At 40.8% G+C, this 20,235-nt stretch overlaps 1 protein-coding gene across 1 annotated transcript in view; it reads right to left on the minus strand.

Moving 5' to 3' along the window:
- Positions 1 to 17,019, minus strand: part of PLAC1 (placenta enriched 1) — a 31,807-nt gene extending 14,788 nt beyond the window's left edge. The window contains exon 1 of the mRNA XM_036840901.1: positions 16,919 to 17,019. The gene's annotated coding sequence lies outside the window, so the exon portion shown is untranslated. The remainder of the gene's footprint in view (positions 1 to 16,918) is intronic.
- Positions 17,020 to 20,235: the final 3,216 nt, after the last annotated feature.

The following is a 20,235-nucleotide window of genomic DNA, read 5'->3' on the forward strand; positions in this document are numbered from 1 at the left end:
TTGTATTATCTCATTCCAAACATGCTGAGGGTGAGGGGTATCACTAAGTTGCCCTTTTATCGTTAAAAAAAAAAAAAAAGTATTGGTGAAAACCAGAACTGACTTCCAATGTGGGCAATTCCAGAGAATGGGGCAGCATATGAGCCCCAGGAAGTGTGTGGAGGGGACCCCGAGGTGGAGGTAATTTTGGCCTGATGGCAGCTGGCCGGGCAGCTGGGAGAGAGCAGCTGCAGGGGGGGACTGCTTCCACGGAGGGTAGATTTCAAGTTGGACTTCTGTGCAGAACTGTTCAAGTTGACCTGACTCTGGGTCAAATTCTATCCCTTGGTGTATGTTACTGGCTTATGCTTTGACATGAGATGCACGGCAGTGGGGAAGTGAGCCAGGGCCGTAACAAGGACCCTTGCCTACTTCCGGAGTCGCAGCGTTATTGGGGAGATTTCAGGACCCAAAGGTGGCAATTCTTATCTGACCTCTTTCCCCTCAACGCGATGTTTGGATGGAACTTAGTGTTGAGAATGTACCGTCAACAGGGCTCTCATTTAAAGTTTAAAATGTCCTTTCATAACTGTTGGAAAGGAGGTTTGTATACATAGAGAGTATCTAGGATTTGCCCATTTCTGTAAAAAAAAAAAATCCTTCCTGACTGTAAATCCTGCACTCTGTAAATAATTTTTGGGTCCAAGAAGACCAACGACTCACATTTTCATACCCCACTGCCCGCCCTGCTTCTGGAGCCCACAGGAGGCGGGGAGGCATCTGCCAGGGAGGGGATGACAAATGGATGCGAACAGACGTATTTATTTGGTAAACAACTCATTATCTTCTAAATTTTAAAATTCACCGTAAGCAAATATAAGCGCAGGCTCCCTTTGAAAAAATGTACAGCGTTTCCCTTAAAGCGATTCGGTAACTGCAGGAAGGCGAGAGCGACGTTCCACCCAGGTGTGCAGGACGGCAGACCTGAGTTTGGGAACAAAGTCTCAGCTGTTCAACCTGAGGGGCCACGAAGCAAGCTTTGAGTTGGGCTGGAAAGGCAGAGTGGCAGGGCAAGGAGAGAGACACCAGCTGCCAGGCCCCTTCTTTCCAGTAGAATCCAAGGTCATCTGACCACTGGCTCTGTCTCCGTTTCTCTCTCCTCCTCAGCACCCCTAACATTTACTCAGCGCTACCGATATGCCCGGCACCACACTTAGGGCTTTCTGAGCCTTCCCAAGTTTCCTTTCTCTCTCACTTCATTCATGTGCTACTTACGATGGCCTCTGCCTGGCACGCCAGCTTATTTAGGAGACCAGCTAGGTTTCGAGGTGGCAGGCGGGGTGGGGAAGGGGACAGACATTAGCATCAATGTGGTTGTCCTTCCCTTTCCCCTTCTTAACCTCCAGGCTAGAAAAAGAAGCAAGTTTCATGCAGAGTAAATCAACTGCCAACACATTTCTTGGTTTTATGAACTGGTACCGTTTTCCCCTGCTTAAAAAATGGGGCCAAGCCTAGAAAAAAGCCCAATGTATGAGGTTCTGGTACTTGTATCCTCAGAGAACTTTGAATAAGGTTCATATACAAAAAGTATGCTCCTAGGAAAGTGTTGTAAAATGCACTTGAGCAGATTTTCATGGATTATGATTGGATTAGCCATTCCCAGTTTGAGCTGTTTTGCTGAAGACGACTCTCATTGGAAAACTCGGTAATATTTGTATCTTGCCTGTTTTTTTCTATAACTATCTCCCCCGTTCTGTGTGTACTGGAATTAGACCCTCTTTGCAGTGAAGACCGAGGTGATCTCAGGAGCCTGTGGGTGTTTGGTGATTGCCAGTTGCTGGTGGGTAAAGGACCACTCCTGAAACCAAACAAGAGCGGAGTGGACATGGGCCTGGGCCAGGTGTTGGGGGAGGCCATTGTGAGAAAATGGTCTGACTAGAGTATGATGGGCAAGGGGAGAATACTCAGGACGCAGAAAGCTCAGGTTGGAGAAAGGGAGGAGAAACTCGGGATGAATTCAATGAAGACCAGTAGAAAGCAGAAGGGCACCTTGGGAAAAAGTTGACTTACTCGGGGGCCCAGGGAACCAAGATAATTCCAGCCCTGCAGGCGTGGGAACGAGGGAGGGTTGAGCAACCGCTCTGGTGTCAAGTGGCCATGAGGAGCGCAGTATTCATTGTAACTTGGGAATTGCATGTGGAACTCAGCCAGCAGGGACCTTGTTTCCCCTAAGGGGCTGGGGGTTGGGGGGAGCCTGGGTGGCCTGGGGCTGGGTCATGGTATATTGAGAAGAAAAGGCAAGCTTATGTGTTAAAGGCTAAACAGGTTGGACTTGTCCCTGAAATGTACTGACATGGAACATCTGCACCCCCTTCCAATTCCTCCCACTGGAAAAATCTGGCTTCCTTGCTGACTGGTGGGGAGGGGGGTCCCATGTGAGTGACAGGGAATGGAAAACATGGAGAAGCATGGGAAACAGTATTTGGGCTCTAAGGTCAGAGTCTAAAGGAGACTCTTTTCTCAAATCTTTTGTGCTCGCTCAACTGAACTCAGTTATTCCTGTGGGGGAAATAAATAAAGGTAATAGAAACCATAATTTTTGATCCCTGCCTGTCCTTATTTAGCCTGGGCAGGCACTCTAACCTAGCACATGGTTCCATCAACCCCTGGGCTCTACTGGGTGATTTGGAGGGATCCTTGGTGGGTGGAAAGAAACCCCCTAGAGATGGACACATTTTCATACATAGCACACACAGGGCCTGGATTCCATGAAAAGAATGTACAATGGGCCCCCCAAACTCAATGGGTAGGAAGCCAGTGCTTTATTACCATTAGCCCATGGACTTGAACAAGTGCTCTTTATCCCAGAGTATCTCCATATCCATTCAGTCTTATCCAATGTGATAAGTGGGATAAGTAATGTTTTTCCTATTTTCATAATAGAGAAAATAAATATAAATCAAAATTTATTTTCCTCAATATGATTTTCAGTAACTATGTTTAATTCAGTCAGGATCTTGCTACCTTCCCCCTTCCATTCATCCAACAAATATCTACCGAGCACCTTCTCTGGACCAACAGTGTGTTAGATGCTTGGCAATATACGAAAGTGAACTAAGACAGGGTTCCTACCTTCATAGAGTTTACAGTCCCAAGTGGGAGACATGTTAAATAAATAAACTCATGCATCATTATTTAACATTCAATAGTTAATCTCAAAAACGTGTAGCTAAAATTGTGATAAAAATGATACCAAGGTCAGATTCAAGTGCTGTGAGAGTGTATAACACAAGGATCTAACCTAGTCTTGGGGTCTGGCTTAAGGCCTCCCTGAAGAAGGTCCATTTCCACACCAGTTCTCAGACTCTGAACTGGGGCTGCAGATGGGGAGATAGTGAGCACATGTCAACAGAATGGCCAAGACCAAAGCTACAGAACTGCAGCACAGGTCAGCACAAGCCTCTCCCTGCAACTCTTATCAGGTTTATCTTCCTCTCTTCCCTGCTACTCTTTCCCCTACGCTGCCACCAGCCATCACCTTCTCCCCTCATCTGAGTACAGCTCAGGTGGGTCTCTATCTTTCATCTTTGAAAATGAGTCAATAGAGGCCGGAATCCCATAGCATGAAAAGCCCGACATCTGGGATATGTGTGTGTGTGCTCAAGTGTGTGTGTCTTGTAGATGTGGGATAGTAATGATAATATTTAAGAAACATTGCTTTAGAGACTGCCACTCCTCATACACTGCCACAAAATTGAAATCACCTGTGGTGCTTTTTGTCAATTTGTCTTTCGAATCCTAGGGAACTGAACCTAGAATGTTTGCAATTAGGGGTGGTGGGGTAGGGGGACTGGGGAGCGAGGGGTGGAGATCTTGGTGCAAACAATTTTTGCCACTCAGGATAATACCCTTGAGGTCCATCCAAGCTGTTGTCCCTTCCTTTTCATCACACCCACAGTTTGTTTCACTATTCACCTATAGAGGGACGTTTTGGTTGTTTTCGATTTGGGGCTATTGCAAGTAAAGCTGCTATAAACATTCATGTACAAAATACATTCATGTACAAAGTACATTCATGTACTTTGTAGGGGACATTAGTTTTCATTTCTCTGGGATAAATACCCAGGAGTGATTGCTGGGTCCTATGGTAAATGCATGTTTAGTTTTATAAGAAACTGCCAAACTGTTTTCCAGAGTGGCCGCAGCATTTCATATTCCCACCCGCAATGTCTGCGAGTTCTGGTTTTTCCACATTCTCGCCAGCGTTTGGTATTGTCACTATTTTTTATTTCAACTGTTCTAATAGGTGTGTAGTAACATCTCATTGTGGTCTAAGTTTGCATTTCCCTAATGGTTAATGATGGTGAACATCCTTTTGTGTATTTACCATCTGTATTTCCTCCTTGGTGAAATGTACCTTTATGTCCTTTACCCATTTTCTGATTGGATTGTCTGTTTTCTTAACTGTTTTAAAAAAGTTCTTCATATATCCTTGATGTGAGTCGTTTGGCAGATGTGTGGTTTGCAAATATTTTCTCCCACTTTGTAGGTTGTCTTTTCATCCTCTTAACAGCGCCTTGCATAGAGCAAAAGTTTAACATTTTGATCAGGTTCAATTTATCGATTTTTCCTTTTCTGTATTGTGCTTTTGGTGTCAAGCCTAAGAACTTTTTCCCTAGTCCTAGGTCCTGAAGATTTTCTCCTATTTTTAAAATTTTTATAGTTTTAAGTCCATGATCCATTTTTAAAAAAATTTTTTTTAATTTATTATTTATTTATTATGTTTATTTTTGGCTGTGTTGGGTCTTCGTTTCTGTGTGAGGGCTTTCTCCAGTTGCGGCGAGTGGGGGCCACTCTTCATCGCGGTGCACGGGCCTCTCACTATCGCGGCCTCTCTTGTTGCGGAGCACAGGCTCCAGACGCTCAGGCTCAGTAGTTGTGGCTCACGGGCCCAGTTGCTCTGAGGCACGTGGGATCTTCCCAGACCAGGGCTCGAACCCGTGTCCCTTGCATTGGCAGGCAGATTCTCAACCACTGCGCCACCAGGGAAGCCCCATGATCCATTCTGACTTAATTTTTGTATAAGTTATGAGACTTTGGATGAGGTTTGTGATGATTAATTTTATGTGTCAACTTGGCTAGGCCATGGTGCCCAGATATTTGATGAAACACAGCTGAATGTTGCTGTGAAGGTATTTTTTATTTTTAGAGAAGATTAACATTTAATTCAGTAGACTTTAAGGCAGATTACCCTCCATAATATAGGTGGGCCTCATGCAATCAGTTGAAGGCCTTAAGAGAAAGATTAACCTCCTCCAAGGAAGAGGGAGTTTTCTAGAAGACTACCTTCAGATTAGAGTTGCAATATCAACCCTTCCCTGGGTCTCCAGCCTGCTGGCCTGACTTGTAGATTTGGACTTGCCAGCATCCACAATCACGTGAGCCAATTTCTTAAAATAAACATCTCTCTTTCTCTCTGTATATATTTAAAATACAAATGGAATTCAAAGAAGGAAAGGTGGATAGCCTTTTCAATAAATGGTGCTGGAGAAATTGGATATATGTATACATACACACACACACACACACACACACACATATATATACATATATATATACACACACATTCTTTCTATATACACACTGTCTCTCTACACACACACACTCTATTGGTTATGTTTCTTTGAAGAATTCTAATACAAGGTTCTTTTTTTGCCTATGGATGTCCAATTTCTCCGGCACCATTTGTTGAAAAGGCCATCTTTCCTTCATTGAATTGCATTTATACTTTAAAAAAATCAGTTGAGTATATTTATGTGAGTGTATTCTGGAGTCTATTCAGTTCTATTGGTCTATCTGCCTATCCTTCTGCCAATACCACAGTCTTTTTTTTTTCTTTTTTGGCCGCACCGCGTGGCATGCAGAACTTCCCTGACCAGGGATCAAACCCGTGCCCCCTGCACTGGAAGCGCAGAGTCTTAACCACTGGACCACCAGGGAAGTCCTTTTATTTTTTTCTTTCTTTCTTTTTTTTTCTTTTCCCACAGTCTTGATTAGTGTAGATACATAGTAAGGCCAACTGATTCCTCCCACTTTATTATTTTTCAAAACTGTTTTAGCTATTCTAGTTCCTTTGACTTTGTGTATAAAGTTTAGATAAAATTCTACAAAAGTCTTGCTGGGACTTTGATTAGGAACTATCAACCTGTATAACAATTTAAAGAGTATTGACATCCTTACTATGTTGTGTCTTCATAACCAGGAACATGGTATGTCTTTCCATTTATTTAGATCTTCTTTGACTTTTTTTTTAAAAAAAAAATTTTTTTTGGCCATGCTGTGCAGCTTGTGGGATCTTAGTTCCCTGACTAGGGATCAAACCTGGGCCCTTGGCAGTGAAAGCATGGAGTCCTAACCACTGGACTGCCAGGGAATTCCCCTCTTCTTTGATTTCTTTCATTAGCATTTTGTAGTTTTCAGCATACAAGTTTTATGCATATTTTGTTAGATATACATCTAAGTCTTTTTTTTGAGCAATTATAAATGGTATTGTATTTTTGATTTTGGTGCCCATGTATTCATTGTTAGTATATAGAAATACAATAGATTTTTTATGCTTATTCTGTGACCTTGCTGAACTCACTTATTAGTTTTAAGAGTTTAAAAAATAGATTCCTAAAATATGACACAAAGGAACTTATCTACAAAACAGACTCACAGACATAGAGAACAGACTTGTGGTTGCCAAGGGGAAGGAGGGAGGGGGAGGGATGGATTGGGAGTTTGGGATTAGCAGATGCAAACTATTATATAGAGAATGAATAAACAACAAGGTCCTACTGTATAGCACAGGGAACTATATTCAGTATCCTGTGATAAGTGGAAAAGAATATGAAAAATAATGCATATATATGTATAACTGAATCACTTTGCTGTACAGCAGAAATTAACACAGCATTGTAAATCAACTATACTTGAATAAAATGAATTAAAAAAATAAACATAGATTCCTTGGGATTATCTATCTAGATCATCATGCCATCTGCAAATAGAAAAAGTGTCATTTCTTCCTTTCTGATCTATATGTTTTTTCTTTTCTGTCTTTATTCTACTGACTAGAACTTCTAGCACTATGATGAATAAGAATGGTGGAAATGGACATCCTTGCCTTCTACCTGATCTCAGGGTGAAAGCATTCAGTTTTTCACCCTTAAATATAATATTAGTTGTAGAGTTTTTTGGTAGATACCCTTTAGCAAGTTAAGGAAGTTTCCTTCTATTCCTTGCTTGCTGAGAGATTTTGTCATGAATGGATGTTGAATTTTGTCAAATACCTTTTCTGTATCAATTGATATGCTAATGTGATTTTTTTCCTTCAGCCTGTTAATATGGTGGGTTACATTGGTTGGTTTTTAATACTGAACCAGACTTGTATACTTGGAATGAACCCCACTTGGTCATGGTGTATAATTCTTTTATATTGCTGAATTCTACTTGCTAATATTTCATTAAGGACTTTTGCATCTATATTTATGAGGAATATTGGTCTGTAGTTTTCTTGTACTGTCTCTATCTGGCTTTGGTATCAGGGTAATACGAGCTTCATAAAATGAATGGGGAAATGTTCCTGCTACTTCCATTTTCTGGAAGGGATTATGTAGAATTGGTGTTACTTTTTCTTTAAGTATTTGGTAAAATTATCCAGTAAAACCATCTGGAACTAGAGATTTCTTTTTTGGGAGTTTTAAAATTATGGAGTTAATTTCCTTAATGGTTATAGGGCTGTGAACTCCATTTATATTGGGTGAGTTGTGGTAGTTTGTGTTTTTCAAGGAATTGGTCGATTTCATCTAAATTTTTAAATTTATGTGTTTCGAGTAGTTCATGGTATTCCCTTATTATCCTTTTGATATCTGCAGGATCTGTAGTGATATCTCCTGTTTTGTTCCTGATATTGGTAATTTGCTTCCTCCCTTTTTCTTTTGTCTGTCTTGCTAGAGATCTGTCAAGTCTATGGATCTTTACAAAAGAACAGCTTTTGTTTCATTGATTTTCTTTATTGTTTTCCTCTTTTCAATTTCATTGATTTCTGCTCGTTATGATTTCCTTCCTTCTGCTTGCTTTGTGTTTATTCTGCTCTTCTTTTTCTAGGTTCTTTATGTGGGAGCTTAGATGACTGATTCAAGACATTTCCTCTTTTCTAATGTATGTAACTTAGTGTGATAAATTTCCCCCTCAGCATGGCTTTTGCTGTGTCTCACAAATTTTTAAATGTTGTATTTTAATTTTCAATTTAGCTCAATGTATTTTTTAATTTCTCTTGAGAGTTCCTCTTTGATGTATGGATTATTTAGAAGTATGTTGTTTAGTTTCCAAGTGTTTGGAAAATTTCCTGTTATCTTTCTGTTATGGATTTCTAATTTGATTCCATTATGGCTAGAGAACACACTGTGTATGGTTTTAATTCTTCTAACTTTGTTGAGGTTTGTTTTATGGCTCAGAATACGGTCTATCTTGGCATATGTGCCTTGGGTGCTTGAAAAGAATTTGTATTCTGCTGGTGTTGGGCGGAGTCTTCTGTAAATGTTGAATAGATCCTGTTGGTTGATGGTGATGTTGAGTTCTTCTATATCTTTGCTGGGTTCTATCAATTGTTGAAGGAAGGGTATTGAAATCTCCAACTATACTTGTGGATTTGTCTATTTCTCCCTTCAGTTCTATTAGTTTCTGCTTCACATGTTTTGCTTCAAAAACAGCTCAGTTGTTTGGCCCATACACATTTAGGATTGCTATGTCTTTTTGGTGGATTGACCCTTTTATCATTATGTTACTATCATATATCATAATGTCCCTCTCTGCCTCTGGTAATTTTCTTTGCTCTGAAGCTTATCTGATATTAATATAGACACTCATGCTTTCTTTTTATTAATGTTTGCATGATATATCTCTTTACATCCTTTTACTTTCAACCTCCCTATATCACTATATTTGAAGTGAGTGTCTTGTAGAATGCATATAATTGGGTCATATTTTTCTTATCCACTCCACCAATCTTTGTCTTCTAATTGATGTGCTTAGACCACTTACATTTAATGTAATTTTCAATAAATTAGGATCTAAGTCTGCCATTTTATTTTTTGCTTTCTGCTTTTCAGTCCTTAGCTTTCTTTTTCCTGCCTTCCTGTGGGTTACTTGAATATTTTTCAGAAGATCATTTTGATATATTTGTCATGGTTTTGAGTGTATATCTTTGCACAGATTTTAGTGGTTCCTTTAGGTATTATATTTATATATATACATAACTTATCATACTCAGTGATGGTGTTATTTTACCATTTCAGGTGAAGTAGAAACCTTGCCTCCATTTATGTCCATTTACCTTCCTCAGTTTATAATATTATTACAGTATCTTAAATATTTCCTCTACATACATCTAGAACCATATCAGATAGTGTTATAATTTTTGCTTCAGCCATCAAACATAATTTTGAAGAGTTAAGAGGGGAAGGAAAGTCTACTAGATTTATTAATGGTTTTGTTTATTGTGTTCTTTCTTCCTGATGTTCCAAGGTTTCTTCTTTTATTATTTCCTTTCTGTCTGGAGAAATTCTTCTAGCTATTCTTTTAGGATAAGTGTGATGGTGACAAATTCTCTTACTTTTTCTTCATCTGAGAACTTCTTGATTTCCCTTTCATTCCTGATGGATATTTTTGAGGGATACAGGATTCTGGTTTGGCAGTTCTTTTCTTTTAGCGCTTAAAAAATGTGCCAATTCCTTATTCAAAACATTGTTTCCCTGTACGTAATATCTTCTCTCTTCTGTCTGCTTTCAAGATTTTTTTCTTTGTCTTTAGTTTTCAGAAGTTTGACTATGATGGGTCTTAGTGTGAATTTCTTTGGGTCTACCCTGTTTGGGTTCTTTCAGCTCTTTGAATATGTAGGTTTATATCTTTACCCAAATTTGGAAACTTTAAGCCATTATTTTTTCAAATCCTTTTCAGCCCCATTCTCTTTCTTCCCTTTTCCTGAGACTCCAGTGATATGAATGTTATATCTTTTGTTATAGTCCCACAGGTCCCTGAGACTCTTTTCATTTTTTGTATTTCTCTCTGTGTAATTTCTGTTGTTATATCTTCAAGTTCATTAAGCCTTTCATTTGTCCCCTCTACTCTGTTGAGCTCATCCACTGAGATTTTCAGTTCTAAAATTTCCATTTAGTTCTTAGTTGTATATTCTTATTTGTTTGCTGAGCTGTTATATTTCTTTGCTGAGACTTTCTATTCTTTTCCTTTGTTTGAAGCATGTTTGTAATTGCTCATTGAAGCATTTTTATGACAGCTACTTCAAAATCTTTGTCAGATAATTCTCACATCTCTGTTATCCTGGTTTGGGCATCTATTGATTCTTTTTTTCATTCAATTTAAGATTTTCCTGGGTCTTGGTATGATGAATGATTTTCAGTTGAATACTGTTCATTTTGGGTATCATGTAATGAGACTCTGGATCTTATTTAAACCTTCTGTTTTAGCTGTTTGTTTTTTTTTTTTTTTCTGTCACTGCTCTGGCAGGGGAAAGAGGGTTGCTGCCTTGTTACTGCCAGATTGGGGTAGAAGGTCAGGCTCCCCATTCGTCATTTGTTGGCATGGGTGGGTGTGGGAGTCACAGTGTTTCCTGTGGTGTTTGGCTACAGTAGAACAGTACTAGTCTAAAAGTGTTCTACCTTGCTAGGCTGCCCCTTTCCTGGTCCTTTGGCTAGAGAGAGCAGGACTTTTTTTGTTTGTTTGCTCCCATTTGGTGTTCTCTGAACTGCTGGTGTTTCCAGCAGCTAGTCTGGAATCTATGAAGCAAAAAGAAAATCCAGGGAACTCACCACCATGTCATTCTTTGGTTGCTGAGGTCCTTAGCCACTCCACCCTTTTCTCTCCACCTTTCTTGGTCTTCTTATATCTGTTTATATATATAATGTCCAGGGTTTTTAACTGTACTTAGTGAGAGAAATAGGGAAGAGTACATCTACTCCAGCTTCCTGGAGGTGGAAAACACCATTTGACTTTTTGGACCCCACATCTCGTATTAGTTAAATCTCTTCACTTATCTCGGAAGGTATGGTGTTAAAAAGTCACAGTTTGATATGCTGTCTTCATTGAGTGAGTGGATCATACTCATGTAGCCTGTATGATAGTGAGGCAGAACTATAGATTAAAGCATCCCCAGAGTTCTCCAGCTGCTGAGCTGGTGACAGATTCCTTAAATCTGTTCTGCTCTTGAACAAACAAGTCTTCAGTATGTGCCCAGAGCTGCAATGGGTGTTTAAGAGGCTACGGCAAAGGCTGTAGCCTCCACTCTCAGGGTGTTTAATATCTAGGTGAGGAGACAAGACAAATGAATTCTCCATCTTAGGACCTGACATATAGTAGACACTCAATACATATTTGTTGCCAGGATGAATGCTGCTGAACAAATGCTAATTGCCCCTGAATGACAGGTGCTAAACTAACTGTGTGCTGCACACTAGAATTGCTGTATGAAGTCAGAAGAGAGGCAGCAGTGTGGGCTGGAGTAGCCAAGAAGGGATTTCTTAAGGAGGTAGAGGTTGGTTTTGTCTTGTAGGTTGGGTAGGATCTGGAGGTATTTTTTATTGAGGTATAATTGACATATAACATTATATTAATTTCAGGTGTACAGCATAATGATTCGATATTCATATATATTGTGAAACGATCACCACAATAAGTCTAGTTGACGTCTGTCACCATACATAGTTACAAATGTTTCTTTCTTGTGATGAGAATTTTTAAGATCTACTTTTTAGCAACTTGCAAATATACAATACAGCATTATTAACTGTGGTGGCCATGCTGTACATCACATCCCCATGACTTATTTATTTTATAACTGGAAGTTTGTACCTTTTTGAAGGTATTTTTAAAGGAAAAATTGACAGGACTTGTTAACAGATTGTTTATGTGGGGGAGGGGGTGTGAAAGAGAGCAAAAAGCCAGACTTTGGTTCAGATCCTGGGTCACTGGGAGCCAAGGGGAAGATTATGTGTTTGATTTTGGACTTGATTAGCTTGAACTGTTAGCAAAACATCCAAGCACAATTGCACGGTAAGTACTTGGACTCTCTGAAGCTGAGGGGCTAGGTAATATTAGAAAAACCCATCTTTTCACCTGAGAGTCTCCAGAAGATGTGGAGCCTAGCTCCAGCTCTGCAGTCAACAAACTATGTGATCTAAGGCAATTCATAATCCCTCCCTGGGCTTTGATTTCTTCATCTGTAAAATGGGGTGCATTGCTAGATGGTTTTTAATGAGGTAACACTGGATCAGCACCCGGCAGAGTATCTGGTATTTGGAAGGAATGCTATACTTGTTGGAATACTTCCCTTCCAGCTGTAAAGTTCTAGGATTCTGAGATTTCTTTGAAATGTTAATAGTCCTTACTGTAGCTGCCTTCTATGACTGAGTTTTTACTTAGTAGTTTTTTTCCCAGAAGAGCCCACCAGTTTATATTGTGTGAAGGTCAGAATGTAAGGAGGGAAGGTTATACATGTTGTGTCTCAATCATTTCAGACTTCCTAAGTTTTTCTGTGTTTTGCAGTTTTCACGCTTGAATCAGAAAAGCCTCCATTTTGGCTGACTCCAGCCCTCCACTCTGGGGAGTACAGTGGGCAGGTAGCCATTAGTACACAGGAAGGGAGGGCTTTGTGGTATCTTAAAGCCATTGGATTTTATTTATTTCCAGTTTACTCAACATTTTTTCCACAGATCTGGACAGTTTTAAAATGGGTGGGGATGGGGAGAGAGAAGGATGAAACCTAACGAGGCCTAGAGAAAAGGATGAACACATTTGCCTTGCAATATCAAACTGAGGTTCTTAACAGTTAAACCTGAAAAAACTTGTAGCTTCATTTTGTCTTTCTGAAAACTAAACACTGCCGTGACTTTCCACGTGGCATCTGAAGAGCTGACTTTGGTTTGAGAAATCGATCCACATATTGTGACTAGGATAGTAGTTCTTTTTTTAAAAAATTTTTTAAAAATTTATTTTTGGCTGCATTGGGTCTTTGTTGCTGTGCGCGGGCTTTCTCTAGTTGCGGCGAGGGGTGACTACTCTTTGTTGCGGTGCACGGGCTTCTCATTGCGGTGGCTTCTCTTGTTGTGGAGCACGGGCTCTAGGCACGCGGGCTTCAGTAGTTGTGGCATGCGGGCTCAGTAGTTATGGTGCACAGGCTTAGTTGCTCCGCGGCATGTGGGATCTTCCCGGACCAGGGCTCGAACCCGTGTCCCCTGCATTGGCAGGTGGATTCTTAACCACTGTGCCACCAGGGAAGTCCCTAGGATAGTATTTCTTTCTTTCAAATTAAAAAGATATTTTTCAAATTGTAAAGTAATACAAACTCATTGTAGAGAATTTGGAAATTACAAAAATTAGAATATAAAAATAACTCATAATTCTACCATTAGAGAAAACCATTGTTATTATTTGTATGTATTTCCCTTCAGTCTTCTTTCTTTTGCACACACACACATGAGATCATACTGTATGTTCATTTGTATCCTCCCTTTCCCCACTTAATTTAGGTTGTGAGCATTTCCCCATGTTATTAAATACTCTCTTAAACATGATTTTAAATAAATACATAGCATTTCATAGTGTTAAATGTTACTGCATACGATTTTATAATATAGACTTTTAAGTTGATTTCACTTTTTCTCCATTTTAAATGATGCTACAATGAGTTTCCTAGTATTTATATCTTTTGTGCATTTCTATTATTTTTTAAGGATAAGTCCTTAGAGAATTACTGGGTGAAAGGACAAGAACATTGTTAAGGCTTTGGCACATTTTGCCAAATCTTCCTGTGGGAAAGTTGTGCCAATTCTCATGCCCAGTTGTGTTTGAGAACGCCTGACTCACTGCATTAATACAGAATAGTTCACCATCATGTGTACATGACACTATTTTGGACCATTTCCATTCAAAAGGCATTTACTGAGCACCTACTATGTGTAGGGTACTATGCTAGGTATGAGTTATGCAGTGTAAGTGCTAGGTAGATAACACACATACAAAGATGGTTAAAAATGCAAGTAAATATAACCACATATAAATCTCTATGGCCAGAGCTGATATCATTCAGCCTTTAAATGGCTACTTTTTGAGGAAAGACACTGTGCCAGAAAATTTTCAAACATAATTTTGATCTCATAAATGCTTTAAAAAAAGAAATGCACTAATATGAATCTTGCAAATGACAGGGGCTCAGTTGTAATCATTTACACTGTATTTCCTGATGTAAATTAGGGTCAGAATGGAGAGGAATATTACAAATCCACATCTTTTAAAAAAGCAAAAATCCATTTGGGTAAAAGGACAATTTCTGCTTTTGTCAGTTCCCTTTAGAAAGTTAACCTGTTAGTTATCAGAGAAGGGGGACACAGAACACACAGAAAGCTAACCTCCTTCTGGCAGCTGGGGATAATTTGTCAGTCTCCTTTGAAATGTGGCTTTGTGCTCACTGGTAAAGGCAGCTGGAACAGAAAAAGCATGACAGACAAAAGCTGAAATCCACATGAAGAAAGGTCTTTTTCCCCAAAATTACTGCCTGAGTTAGCAACGGTCAGAACAGAAAGTACATGTATATCTTCCCAGCAACAAGCACGTCTGGAGCTAGAGAAAGCACCCATGCTACAGGAGCCATTTAGAATAGCAGTAGCCCTGAATGGGGCTGCTGGGTAGCATTTAAACAAGCCCGCTCACCCCCATGAAAAATTACACCCTCAAACTCAATCCACTTAAAACGGAGACAAAATGAATGAAAGTATCATGTTTTGAAATCCAGTCAAAAGCATTTACTATTCTGAAAAGGAAGACCTAGTTAATATATAGTGGATGCTATCTAGAGAAATAGAAATAGAGGTTTAAGCATATGATTTCAAATTAAAAGGTAACCAGTGGAATTCACTGAAAATAATACTATCAAACTGGAAACAACCCAAATGTCTTTCAACTGGTGAATGGGTAAACTGGTACATCCAAGCAATGGAATACTACTCAGCAATAAAAAAAAATGAACTACGGAGACATGAATCTCAAAATAATTATACTGAGTGAAAGAAGCAGTGTCAAAAGATCACATATTCTCTGGTTCCATTTCTATAACATTCTGGAAAAGGCAAAAGTATAGGAACATAAAACAGATCAGTGGTTATTGGGGTTTGGGAGTGAAGGGCAGGGTTGATTACAAAGGGCAGCATAAGGAAGTTTTGGGGGGTGATGGAATTGTTCTATGTCTTGATTGTGATGGTGGTTATATGACTTTATGTATTTGTCTAAACTCATAGGACTGTATACCCAAAATAGTAAATTATACTATATGCTATTTTAAAAGGTGAATTTCAAAACCTCATAAAGATAATACTATCAAACATGGGGAGGCGGAGGAAAGAGAGGAGGTTGGGAGTAATGTTAAGTGAGCTAAATCCTCAGTTTTTATAGCAGGGAGTCAATAGATAAGGTCCAAAATGGATAAATCAAGGAATAGGAGTAGAGGCATACTTAGAGACCTTGAAGTAACCACCAGATATGAATTGAAAACAGAATCTGTTAAAAATGGTTGCTTCTGAGGAGTGGGACTAGGGCTGGGGCAGAAAACTGTTTTTTTTTTTTAATTACAAGTGCTCCTGTATTATTTGGTATTTTAAAACCATGCCCATGCATTACTTTGATTTAAAAATAAATGTAGTGGGAAATGTACTGCCCTGGGAATCACGAAACCTTATCTCTAACCTTCATTCTGTCCAAACTGAGCAACTCCCTTCTCCTCTCTGGGTCTCGGTTTCTATATCTGTAAGATAAAGGGGTTGGACTAGATGAGCTTTAAGATCCCTTTCAGACCTAAAAGAATTTATCAAATCAGATGACTTGCATATCTACAACAATTCTTTGTTGAACCCAAAGCTAAGACACAGACATTAAAAAATTTTAAACCTGGAAGGGACTCAGTCATCAAATTAAGCAGTCTCTTTTTAACCACTGAAGAAAGCAAGACACAGATTGGTTAAAAGACTCACTTGGGGGCTTCCCTGGTGGCGCAGTGGTTGAGACTCTGCCTGCCAATGCAGGGGACACGGGTTCGAGCCCTGGTCTGGGAAGATCCCACATGCCGCGGAGCAACTGGGCCCGTGAGCCACAACTACTGAGCCTGCGCGTCTGGAGCCTGTGCTCCGCAACAGGAGAGGCCGCGATAGTGAGAGGCCCGTGCGCCGCGGTGAAGAGTGGCCCCCGCTTGCCGCAACTAGAGAAAGCCCTCACACGGAAACGAAGACCCAACACAGCCATAAATAAATAAATTAATTAATTAAAAAAAAAAAGACTCACTTGGAATGACAGTTAATTGGTAACAGAGCTAGGACTGGAGCTTAGGTCTCTGCCTGGCTCTTGCCATCACACCACCCAGCTTCTACCAGGTCTAATGGAATCATTTCCGGGCACCAAAGCTGACAAAAATTCCCAGGGATGACACCAGGCATGAAACTCATATGCACGCTTACATGGTTTCACTGGTCTGGGAAATGAGTCAGAATTTTGGAAGTGGTCCCTGACATACGCATGGATGATGCAGTACCACAGGCATCCCGAAGTTGGTCAGGCTAGGTTAGGGCCCAGTTTGGGGCCTCCATTTCCTAATAACCGGTGGATCAACTGCCTTTGACAGCTCCTGCCAGCCTACTGACTTTCCTTTTTGTGTGATAGGAATCCCACCACTCAGAAATACCGCCATTTTCATTCTGATTTAAAACAATTTTTTTCTCACCGGTCTTTTATCTCTACAGCCTCTAAGGTGCATGACATGTTTCACTGAAATCTGTCAAGTATGATAGATATGTCCACTTGGAAACTTTTATCAGCCATCATCAAATTAGAATGGTACCTTGGTATGGTTTAGCAATCCTCCTAGAAAGAGAGTTGAACCAGACCCCTGACTTTGACCACACCGTCTTCCTAGGAAAGACCTTCCACGTTGGCTAGCAAACAAGCTGAAAGCGTGTGCATTTTGCCAAGTGTCCCTGCCCCCCTTGCCTGGGCCTGCAGGCTCACTTGCCCCTCATCGCACAAGGTCTGAGATTTAGAGAATAAGGACACCATTATGTGGGGCTATCATTCTTCCTCAGTGGAAACAACACTGCCCTTTGTAAGCTCCCAGCGAACTTCAAAGGGTGTGGCTATCTTTCTGTGCTCCCAGGGAAGCCTCCTCGGGAAACACTGCTCACACTGCCCTTCTAGTACTAGAATCTTCTCAGCTGATAGTGAGTTAAAGCAGGAATTTTTAGGCAGCTCTCCCCCGCCCCGACCCCTGCCTGTTGGTGCTTTGTCTACCTTAGAAACAAGATTGTAGTTTTTAATCCTCCCCCCTTGGAAAACACTTGTTTGCCAACTTTTGTGCCCCCCCCATCAGTGCTCCCACTCAAGCCTGGCTGTCTGCCCAGTTCTGAATCCTGCCTTACCTACTGCCTGGCGTTTACTTCACAACAGCTGGCCCAGGGATCTCAAGTACTTAGCCTCAGCTGCCAGCTTTGGGAAGGAGAGGCCCTGTAGTTGAGCCTGTGACAAAGACAGCATTTGTTCCCACACCAGCATTCTCAATGTCAACAGCAGTGACAGGCTCCAAAGGGGATCATGCCCAGTTACTGCCCTCTTGATGAGAGCTCCACAAGCCCAGGGATGTTCATACATCCAGCTCCCATATCTACCTTGACTCTCCCCACAATGCTGTGAGGTGACTAAAAACCAGTAATAAAATTCTCATTTTACAGTGCGGAAAGGCAAACATCTGGACACTAGGGGATTTGCCCAAGGGAATGATGATCGTAGTGTTAAAATAAAAATCAGGGGGCTTCCCTGGTGGCACAGTGGTTTAGAATCTGCCTGCCAGTGCAGGGGACACGGGTTCGAGCCCTGATCTGGGAAGATCCCACATGCCGCAGAGCAACTAAGCCCGTGTGCCACAACTACTGAGCCTGCGCTCTAGGCCCGCGAGCCACAACTACTGAGCCCGTGTGCCACAACTACTGAGCCCACACACCTAGAGCCTGTGCTCTGCAACAAGAGAAGCCACCGCAAAGAGAAGCCCGCGCACCACAACAAAGGGTAGCCCCTGCTCACCGCAACTAGAGAAAGCCCACGTGCAGCAATGAAGACCCAATGCAGCCAAAAAATAAAATAAATTAATTAAAAAAAAATCAGGATACTTGGGTCTGACAAACACTGGCTTCTGTGATTTGCCGATTTGTTTATGTGAAAAGTGCTATAACCTGGCTTGCTCATCATTGAGTGACAGTGGTGGTGCCACCCAAAGTGATGGATGATGGAATGGAGGTTGACGTGAAGGTAGGGGTGGTTCATGCCCTGTGGGGGCATGGCAAAGAGAGACTCTACCCAAGACCATCTCTCCCAGGGGGCTGCATGGCATTCCTGTCTTCCTTCCACCAACAAATGTTGACTGTACCAGGCACTGGAGTGACAAAGGTGACTCAGATATGCCCTTGTCTTCAAGGTGTTCATAGTTGGATGAGGTTATCACTAGTCTTAGTGGTGACTGGGGCTACAACAAGCAGTCCAGCTTCAGACTTGAGGAAGTTCACGCTCATCCTTGAGCTGGCCAGTAGAAAATGGCGTTTGTGTGGGTTTTCTAACCGTAGTGATGGGTGCACACTGAATAACTTACTTTGATTCTCCTCCTGAGAAGGGGATCCATTTTGCCACTAATCTGGCCAGACTATTTATAATGTTTTAAAATATAGCTTCACTGCTGCATAGCACAGGGATATCAGCTCGATGCTTTGTGATGACCTAGAGGGGTGGGATAAGGAGGATGGGAGGGAGGCTCAAGAGGGAGGGGATATGGGGATATATGTATACTTATAGCTGATTTACTTTGCTGTACAACAGAAACTAACACAACATTGTAAAGCAATTATACTCCAATAAAGATATAAAAAAATAATATATAGCTTCAAATGATTGTATTTTGGTTGTTGGGTTTTTCTTTTCAATAATAAAAGTGGTGCCACTCTGTGATTCCTCAATAAGTTAAACACTGTATTGCAATATGACCCAGCAACTCTATTTCTTGGTATATACCCAAGAGAATGGAAACAGGTGTTCAAACAAAAACTTGTATATGAATGTTCATAGTAACACTATTCACAATAGCCAAAAGGTAGAAACGACCCAAATGCCCATCACCTGATGAATGGGTAAGCAAAATATGGTATATCCATACAATGGGATATTATTCATCTATAAAAGGGAATGAAGTACTGATACATGCTACAATGTGGATGGGCCTCAAAAACATTATGCTAAGTGAAAGAAGCCAGACATAAAAGAACAAGTACTGGATGACCCCAGTTATATGAAATATCCAGAATATGCAAATCCACAGAGGCAGAAAGCAGATTAGTAGTTACATAGGGCTGAGGGGAAAGGAAAAATGGGGAGTAACTACTTAATGGGTAGAGGATTTCCTTTTGGGGGGATGAAAATATCCTGGGACTAGACAGCGGTGATGGCTGCACATTGTAAATGTGCTTTATGGCACCAAATTGTATAAAGTGGTCAAAATGGTAAATTTTGTTGTGTGTATTTTACCACAATAAAAAAGATATGGTGCCATTCTTCCTGCTGGCAGTGTTGCTGTCATCCCTTACCGTGCCTGTTGCAACATGTGCATGCACACACACACACGAAAATGCACGCATTTTGCCTGGATAACTCCTACTTATCGATTATTATGACTCATCTTCCTCAGGGAAGCCATCTTGCCATCTCTAGTCAGGTCATGATCACCTTATTTCCATTCACAGCCCCCTGTACTTCTCCTTCACTAGCACTGCATAACAACTGGAGTTTAATCATGTATAAATGTATTTGTTCACTGCCTGACTGTAAGCTACATGAAGGCAGGGATCATGTCTGCCTTGGTCACTGTCTAAAAGTGTTCTTGGCACATAATAGACACTCAGTAATAATTTGTGGATTTTCTTAAAAAGAATGAACACAATATATTTTCTAATGCTATTCTGAGAGCCTTCTGAGAAGCATAAGCCATTCTCCTCTAACACTTTCAAAATGTAAGCAATCAGTTGAAAGAAATGGTCAGTGGAGAGAGAGAGAGAGAGCAAGCTCTCTGGTGTCTCTACTTATAAGGGCACTAATCCCATCATGAGGACCTCACCCTCATGACCT

Source organism: Balaenoptera musculus, chromosome X (assembly GCF_009873245.2).
Source record: "Balaenoptera musculus isolate JJ_BM4_2016_0621 chromosome X, mBalMus1.pri.v3, whole genome shotgun sequence".
Taxonomy (NCBI): Eukaryota; Metazoa; Chordata; class Mammalia; order Artiodactyla; family Balaenopteridae; genus Balaenoptera; species Balaenoptera musculus.